This window comes from Triticum aestivum, chromosome 7A (genome assembly GCF_018294505.1).
Source record: "Triticum aestivum cultivar Chinese Spring chromosome 7A, IWGSC CS RefSeq v2.1, whole genome shotgun sequence".
Taxonomy (NCBI): domain Eukaryota; kingdom Viridiplantae; phylum Streptophyta; class Magnoliopsida; order Poales; family Poaceae; genus Triticum; species Triticum aestivum.
The window spans coordinates 30626576-30634037 of record NC_057812.1 but is presented as its reverse complement, the minus strand read 5'-3'; the positions used below and the strand labels follow the sequence as shown (position 1 = coordinate 30634037).

General features: G+C 53.4%; 1 pseudogene; it reads left to right on the top strand.

The window, feature by feature from the left end:
* Nucleotides 1–5068: 5068 nt before the first annotated feature.
* Nucleotides 5069–6983, top strand: LOC123152632 (tryptophan decarboxylase 1-like; annotated as a pseudogene).
* Nucleotides 6984–7462: the final 479 nt, after the last annotated feature.

The following is a 7462-nucleotide window of genomic DNA, read 5'->3' as shown; positions in this document are numbered from 1 at the left end:
ATAGAGAAACTTAGTCTCTTTCATCAAACTCCCTACACTAAAAGTGTTTGCTAAACTCCAACAGAAACTGACGCATCAGTTTGATTTACGATCGAAATTTTGTGTAAGTCTACCCGGAAGAGATAACCAAATCGTCCACTTCTCTATTCACTAGTTTCTTCTAATATCTCGCTCATTAACGAATGACATATAATTAATCATGACCTTTTGCAAAGTCCTAACACTCATGACCTGACACCCCAAGTCTTGCTATATGGGCAAACCTGCAACAAGTCATCCTGTCCACTGATGCTATAAGCTCCTTATCTGGTGGTCTTCATCGAGTGTTAGGCTGCAAGGAGTAAGTATAGGAAAACTCAAAATTCCTTGGTAATTCATCTCTCGCGCGCGCGTGGAGAGAGAGAGAGAGATGAACAAAAGAGCCGTTTGATAAAGTCTAAACACCGCTGCAAAGATCCTTAGAATAGTTCAAAACTGATGCACAACATTGGATGGTTGCGAGCAATGAAAATGGTGGCTGCTAGGCGTGAACCGACAGATTTTCCCTCAAAATCAGTGAAAATCAGTCGGCTCGCTAATCGTCCGATCTAACAGCTTGGATCGCAACTAAGCCCAAGTTGACCCGTCGTCGTCTCTAGTGTTGAATCCTCAGTGCAGCCGTGCTGGCCACATAGCATCACCGCTCTGCCACAGCCCCCTCCGGTGGTCTCCCCCGCAACCCCTGGTGACTACTATAACCACCCCTGCAGGCGAGATCTGGGTCACAGCACCACACACGTGTGGCATTGCATCATCCGTTGGCAGCGAGATCCGGGTCGCAGCACCACATGTGCTGCATTGCATTGCAGCTCCGCAAGCGGCAAGATCCGGGTCAAAGTAGCACGCCCGTTGCATTGCAGCTTCGCCCGGCGTGTTGAGTAACCTGATTGTATTAGGAAACATAGGTTAGACTAGGAAATATTCTGGCTTGCCTTGTACTCCAAATAGATCATGTACTCCTATATATATGTCCATGAGGCTCAAACAATACACCAAACTATTCCACCAATCTTCCCCTCTTCCTTTTAACATGATATCTATCGCAAGTCGATCCTAAATCCTAGCCGCCGCCGCTTCCGCACCAGCGCGCCACCCCCGGTGCGGTCGGCCTCCATGACCGCCGCCGGGGGCCGCGCCGCCCGTACCTAGGGTTCGTCCGCCGGTCGTGTTGACTAGCTGCCCTAGAGAGTCTTTTTCCCAAGTCTTGCTCCGGGGTTTTCTCTCTCCCGCCGGTCATCTTGATCGCGCGGTTTCTTTTTGGTTTTCTGATCTATTCTTGATCGTTTTGCGTCGCCCATCGCCACCATCGACCCCGAGCGCCTCTACTTCGATCCTGGCACGACCAGCCGGCCTCTCCTCCGACCCAACGGCCACGCGCGCAGAGGCGGCCTGTTAGGGCCAGCCGCCGTCCGCACATCGGTCCACCTGTCGCCCTACGCCGGCCGTCACCCTGCGCCGGCCATCACCGTCCTGCTCCGACCGGGACACCAGCATCGCCCCGACCCGGCGGCCTCGCGCCTTGCGACGGCCAATCATAGCCATCGCTCGCGCCCGAGCCGCCCATCGATCCACGTCACCCGCCTCCGCCGCGTCTGCACGGCAGCCCGGCAGTCTACCTCGCCGGCCTCGTCCTCGGCTGCGTCGGGACAACTACGTTAGGCTCGTCGGCTGCCTCAACTTGGGCGCCGCTACTCCGTTGGTCGCTCGGGCCTTGCTGCCAGGGCGTTGGCGCTGCTTTGGCGGCCCGGTGCCGGTGCTGACAAGCTCGTCCGCACGACGTCCCACGTCGTCCGTCGTCGCCGGCCTCATCTCGGACTTCGCCGCCACCCTGCCTCCACTGAGCGGCGTCCCCAACCTCGCGCGCGATCGGCTTGATCACCCGCTTGCTGCGGCGATCCGCCTCATCTACGCCGCGCGACCGACCTGGCCGTCGGTTACGCGCGCCTCCGCAGGTCCCGTAAAGATCGTCCGTGAGTTCAGCGCGCCTCTCCATCGATCGAGCATCGGGCTGCCGCTGCGTCGCACCATCGGGCCGCAGCGCCACCGCCCCGTGGTTCTTGTCGCGGCTGCATTGACTCGTGCATCGTCGCTGCATCGCCCCTTCGGGCCGTAGTGTCGCGATATGCGGTCCCCGCCGCCGCCGCCCCGAGGGCCGTCCCCGCGGTTGCACTGACTCGCAAACCACCATTTTGTCGCCCCTTCGGGCCGCAGCGTCGTGGCCCGCGGTCCCCGCCGCCGGCCTGAGGTCTTCCCGCCATCGCCTCGACCCGCCTGCTGCAGCTGCGTCGCCCCTTCGGGCCATAGCGCTACGGCCCGCAGTCCACTCCGCCGTCACTGCGCGTCGACCTCCCGTGGTATGCGCCGCACCGTCTCCCTTGGCGCGGGAACATCACCGTCCGCGCCGGTCTTCGTCATGCTGTCAGGGTTCTTCGCCTACTTCGAGCACCGCCGCCGCACTTTTAACCTAGCCGCCGCCGACGTCAGGCCGCCGCCGCCGCTCTTCTTTGGCTGCCACCGCCGCTACCTCCGTAGCCGCCGGAGCCGCCCGTCCACCCCCTTCATCTTCGTCCAGCACCAGCTCGTCGCCAGCGTCGCCTCATCTACCCCAACCGCTTCATCTACTCTGACAAACCGCTGGCGACATTGGCCCCGCGCCGATTGGCGCCACAACCGTCGTCAAGTTCTTCTCTGCTGGCCCCTCCGACTTCTCCGACATTGCGTACAGCTCGTGTAGGTCCCTCGTCTACGCATGCTCGGTGCTGGCAACACCGATGCGTGCCTTCATCCACGACGTGTCCCCGGGCATGGCAAGCCTGGTCGGTGCTTCGTCAACTTCGTCTTCGTCCGTCTACGCATGCCCGGTGCTTGCAACATCGGTGCATGCCTTCGTCCACGATGTGTCCCCGGACTTGGCAAACCCGCTGCGACGCGTCGTCAACAACATCTTCTCCCTGGCGCACCACTACTTCGACACCACTGCGCCCATGCTAACTCGGCGCCCCCTTGCACCCACGGCTCCACGACGACTTCCTCGACACCGACCACCCCGACTCGACATCGACCACGACTTTCTTCACACGGCTACCTCGACCACGGCTCCACCACCCACGCTCTCGGCTACATCGACAAACGGCACAAAGGGCTACCGCCTGCTTGAGCAACCTCGTTGGTTTCCACTCCAGCCACGACTCCACGATGCGTCAACCGTTACGACTGTGGGGGGATGTCCGTCGGCTTGCCTTCGGATTCTTCTCCAATCTCACCGTCTGCGTCGCTACCGTCGTGACTGCGGGGGATGTTGAGTAACGTGATTGTATTAGGAAACATAGGTTAGACTAGGAAATATTCTGGCTTGCCTTGTACTCCAAATAGATCATGTACTCCTATATATATGCCCACGAGGCTCAAGAAATACATCAAACTATTCCACTAATCTCCCTCTCTTCCTTCTAACACGGCGGCAAGAACCAGCTCGTAGCAGCACACACCTTGTATTGCAGCTCCTTCATCATTGTTTTTTTGGGAAAAATCTGTTTATTTTTACCATGATTGAGAAAATATGTTTCTTGATAATAAGCGTCTGTGCATGCGCATGCATATATAGGCATAGTAAATGACGTATGTTTTCTTCCATCTATACAGTAGTTACCTATCTACTAAGTCATACTTAAGTGAGAAACAGAGAATATTAGTACAGCTCTGGTTCGATGCTCACCTCTTTTCTTTTTTGAAAAGGAGGATATACCCCCGGCATCTAACCGACGCATGCAGTCATTTTATTAATTATTCACAATGATCATACAAAGTAATATTACATCAGTTCGCCTGAAGCCACCATCTGCTACTCCTATTCCCTTGATGAAGGTGTACCAACGGTTCGATGCTCACCTAACTAATTGATATTTTAGTTTAACTCCTGTGCAGTCAACGCAGTCGGGTGATTAATTCTGGCGGTAGAAACTAATCTTCTCACACACGTAATCTTCTACCCCTCTCACCTAACCTTCTCTCTCCTCACGGACATAATATTTTTCACCTATCTCCTTACTTCTTTTTGGGTTGCATAGGTCACCGGACCACTTTGGCAGAGGTTAGGGAGCAAAATACGGGGTGTTGGTGTTGAAGTTAAATGTCAAACTTATCTTTTATATACTGAGGTTCTGTTAACAAAAAGTAACTTGTTTGATAGTAGTTCGACTCCATATTTCCGGTATAACTGTTGCAATATAATTTACTTAAACGGCCATTTCTACTCGCTTCCTAAGAGAAGTAATCTATATCGTACTGAGAAAAGTAGGATGACGTACTTACTTTCACAAATCTAAACATTAGTCAACATCAAACACTCAATTCAGCTAGCTAGCAAAGTAATTCACGAAAGTAATCTCAATTGTTTTCACGAAATCACCTTTGCCCGATATGACCGACGATTTGAGAGGAATCAACCACACGCACGCGCAATGAAAAAGGTTTCGGCGTAAGCGATGGAATTTCCATTGTGCACGTACGTCCAACTAGCTCTAGCTTGTTCCATGTGACATTGACCACAGGGGCTTGCACGTACCACACGTCTTGAATTCTTTACTAAATGCAAGCTCAGGCTGTGGGGCCAAAACCCACATTTTTTCAGTAGTACGGTATTGATCACGACGGATTATTTTTGTACGTATTGCTACCGCCGAATCCATCGGCCAGAGAGCCAACGTTCACGTTACTACTAGTACGATATGCAATTTTGCCTTGCACCACCTACAAGGCTAGTCAAGAGATCAAGCCTTGACAATAAGAACAAAAATCTTGAAATTGTTCCTCGTTCGTGCTGGGTCCGTGAGAACGACCATCCGTATCCAAACTGAAATGCACGAGTTGTCGCTCGGATCTCTACCTACCTACCTAGCTACCCACGCGTGCACTTTGGTAGGGCTCGCGACCAGGGCCCGTCCAACGCCCACACCGCCACGTCGCTTCCCGCATCCAGAAGTGCTATATATACCACACCCAACACCAACGACCAACTCCATTCACCACATCAAGCAGCAAAGCTATAGCACTACTTAGCGCACCTCTGCTTCTGCTTCTTGCTCTCCGGCCGCAAAGCGAAGCGAGCTAGCTGCACTTCATTAAACCAACAAGCCTCACATCTCCTTTGCTCCGATCATAATCAAGGGTTAAGCATCCTAAAGAAATGGACATCTTGGACGCTAACCCAATCTCCTTCTCCGCCTTCCCCGACGACAAGGCGGTGTTCGAGCCGCTCAACCCCGAAGATGTCCGTGCATACCTCCACAAGGCCGTCGACTTCATCTCTGACTACTACACCAACGTCGAGTCTATGCCGGTTCTGCCCAACGTGAAGCCGGGATACCTGCAGGACGAGCTTAGCGCGTCCCCGCCGACCCACTCCGCATCATTCGATGTCACCATGAAGGAGCTCAGGACCTCTGTTGTCCCCGGCATGACACACTGGGCTAGCCCCAATTTCTTCGCCTTCTTTCCCTCCACCAACAGCGCCGCTGCCATCGCCGGCAACCTCATCGCCTCTGCCATGAACACTGTTGGATTCATGTGGCAGGCCTCGCCCGCGGCAACCGAGATGGAGCTTCTCGCTCTTGACTGGCTTGCGCAGCTTCTGCGCCTACCCACCACCTTCATGAGCCGCACCAGTACTGGACGTGGCACTGGCGGTGGTGTCATCCTCGGCACAACCAGCGAGGCAATGCTTGTCACGCTAGTGGCCGCTCGTGATGCAGCGCTGCATCGGAGCGGCTCAGTCGGCGTGTCCCACCTACCACGCTTGGCTGTCTATGCTGCCGACCAGACCCACTCCACGTTCTTCAAGGCATGCCGCCTCGCAGGTTTCGACCCCGCCAACATCCGCTCAATCCCTACTGGGCCGGAAACTAACTACGGGCTCAACCCGTCCAAGATTCTCGAGGTAATGCAAGCTGATGCCGATGCCGGTCTCGTGCCCACATATGTCTGTGCCACGGTGGGCACCACATCTTCCAATGCCGTCGACCGAGTGGGCGCCATCGCCGACGTTGCCGCCATGTTCAATGCATGGGTCCATGTCGATGCTGCCTGCGCCGGCGGTGCGTGTATCTGCCCAGAGTTTCGCCACCATCTCGATGGCGTCGAGCACGTGGACTCCATTAGCATGAGCCCACACAAATGGCTTCTCACGTGCCTCGATTGCACCTGTTTGTACGTCCGTGATGCTCACCGACTTAGTGACTCATTGGAGACCAACCCGGAGTACCTCAAGAATGACGCTACCGAGTCCGGTGAGGTCACCGATCTGAAAGACATGCAGGTCGGCGTTGGTCGGCGCTTCCGCGGGCTCAAGCTTTGGATGGTCATGCGCACATATGGTACCGCAAAGCTCCAAGAGCACATCCGTAGTGATGTCGCCATGGCCAAGATGTTTGGAAGATTTCGTCCGCGCCGACAACAGGTTCGAGGTGGTTGTACTCAGGAACTTTGCTCTTGTGTGCTTTAGGATCAAGCCAACTGGAGCCATGACGGAAGAGGATGCTGATGAAGCCAACCGTGTGCTAATGGAGAATCTGAACAAGACTGGCAAGGCTTATCTTGCGCACACGGTGGTTGGAGACAAGTTCGTGCTCCGGTTCGCCGTTGGGTCGTCACTTCAGGAGGAGAGGCATGTGACGAGTGCATGGGACCTTATCAAGAAGACTACGAGCGGTATCATGGATTAAGTGGACGGACCTACTGACACAGAAAGTTCCAGGAGCTGCACAAATCCTTATATTTAGGGCATGGATATTCTTCTTTTCTTTCTTTTTGCTTCGATTCTGATTATTATTTATTTGGACATCTTGTTCTTATTCCGTTTTGTTATCTGTATCGACCGATGGGTATATCTGTAGCAGGCTGATACAAAAAAGATGATTATAGATTGTAAAAGGGCTTATATTGAATGAACAAGAGCCACTGGTTTTATTTGTTATACTGTACTCTGGTAGCGAGTGAGGAATGCATCCATGCCCGCGCATCTCGATCAATCAAGAAATACTTACGTTGCCCTCACTTGGTTTTTACGTTTCAAGATGCCAGACCGAAGCCATGCAATTCCATCTCCATACTCCAAATCGAGTAATCGACCATATACTTGCATGCTTGAATTAATGGTGCTTGCACCGCAGCAATAACACAGCAAGTTTTGACATGGATGTAAGTAATTGAGTGATCAATTTAATTTGCATCCCTTCGATGTGTCTATATTTTTTCAATGTATTATTGTGTCATGCGGAGATCTCGATGTGGGAAATTTGTTATACTATTTAAATAGTATCTACGTGTTGTTGCTCTGCACTTACAGGTTGAGAAGAGTGAGTTACGGTGGTAGCTAGTACATCACCATATGACTTAGTTCCTACTGACAATATCTGGCATCTGAGCC